We start from the raw sequence: 1,887 nt of genomic DNA on the forward strand, positions 1-1,887 counted from the left end.
GCGTCGTCTCGCTCCTGCCGATCCAGCTGCTGGCGCGTGACGTCATCCGGCTGCTGCGTCGCCACGGCAACCGTCTGCTGGTGTCTGCGTTCCACTCGGCGTACCTGGCCGAGTTTGGCGTGGCGGCGCGGCCGGCCCAGTTCGGCTTCCATAGTGCGCTGGCGCTGCTGGAGGCCATCGATGACACGGTCTTCCTGCGCGGCAGGGGTCAGTGCAGGACGGGGATGGAGGGGGGTGGGAGGATGTCTAGGTGTGAGCCAGGGGTCAACGCAGGAGTGAGTTGGAGAGGGATGTCTCGGCTGTGCCAGGGGTTTGTGCAGGATGGAGTTCAAGGGCAGTGTATCCTGTCCAGGTGTGAGGGAGGGAAGGCTCCATTCAGCATCAATCGTCATCCGCCTGGATGGTGGGTCGCGGCGCCGGACAGCGTTTAGGTGCAGCGCCATCTAACAGTGTACATTGTATTTTGATGCCTAGTTTCCCCGTGACTTCGGATAAACTTGGAGAGACAAACTGGTGCAGATTCCAACTGTGTGCTGAATTTGCTGCTGAACGTGTCTTGTGCTTGCTGGCGTTGAAGATGTTGAACGTGTTTGTGCCTGCTGGAGCTGTTGCTGAACGTGTGTTGTGCCTGCTGGAGCTGTTGCTGAACGTGTGTTGTGCTTACTGGCGTTGAAAATGTTGAACGTGTTGTCTGCTGGAGTTGTAGATGGTTAGCTCTGTTCGGTTTGGCGTCCATTGTTATTCGGCGCTGTGGGCATAGTTGGTTGCGCGTATTGCCACATCTTGTCCTTCTTGATTTTGGACTTGGCACTTTGCCCCTGGCGGCGTTGACCGCTGACCCGCGTCCGCGCCTCCGGTGCCGCAGGTGCCCAGCGCTACGTGCACCTGCTGCGGGAGTTCAGCGGCGAGGGGGGCTCGGGAGACGGCCGACCGCCGGCGAAGCAGGAGGCTCGGGCGGCCGGCCGCGAGCCGCCGCCGCCGCCACCGCCGCTGCAGCCGCTAGCCGCCCTACACGGTACGCTCACGCGCTGAACCCTGCGGGGTGTGGAGGTACAACTTGCCGGGGATGTCGGCTGCCGTTTCAATTGTTGACCCGTAGGGATTTGTCGGACCTGCGTTGTAGCGGGACGTTGGATATGACGTGACATGGCGGTACCTTTTTCAGGCGAGTCGGGCGACTTCGCGCGACGGGCTCCGTCTCCGAGCATGCAGGTATGCAGCTTGTAAATTGAACACGCTCCCCCCTCCCCCTCTCGCTCCGCCGTGGGGGACTGCCATGCCTCTGGACTTCTGTTGGAACCTGACACAGCCTCTGTTCAGACACGCGTGTCGTGTTCTAGTTCAATGAACGGTGCCGTGGTACGGCATGCCCTGTCGCACAGTTGGGCATCAGATGTGTCGTGCTCATGCCTTGTCGTCACAGTCACGCAGTGTTCTGTTGCACTCACTACCCATACCAAGTGCCCAATCTTTCACTGTGATAAAGATAGATAAGGCTGGCTGGGCACGGGCTTGTGTCTTTTCGTGCCTCGCGCTGCATGTTCTCTCTGGCCCCCTGTCGCCGCTCCGGATCTCCGAACACTCCCCCTCCCCTTGATCCCCTTGATCCCTCTGCCTCGATCCCTCCCCATTGATCCCCTCGATCCCTCAGCCTTGATCCCTTCCACGCTCCTTCCGCCTCGATTTCTCCGCCTCGATCCCTCTCTCTCGATCCCTCTCTTTCGGTCACTGTCCCTCGATCCCTGCTCCTCGATCCCTCCACCTCTATTCCCCCCGCGATCCCTTCCCCTCGATACCTCCCCCGAACCCTCCTCCTAGAACCCTCCCCGATTCCTCCCCCACGATCCCTCCCCCTCGATCCCCCCTCGATCCATCCCTCCCCCCTAT

This window comes from Pollicipes pollicipes, unplaced genomic scaffold (genome assembly GCF_011947565.3).
Source record: "Pollicipes pollicipes isolate AB1234 unplaced genomic scaffold, Ppol_2.1 Scaffold_7262;HRSCAF=8765_pilon_pilon_pilon, whole genome shotgun sequence".
In the NCBI taxonomy this organism is placed as follows: domain Eukaryota; kingdom Metazoa; phylum Arthropoda; class Thecostraca; order Pollicipedomorpha; family Pollicipedidae; genus Pollicipes; species Pollicipes pollicipes.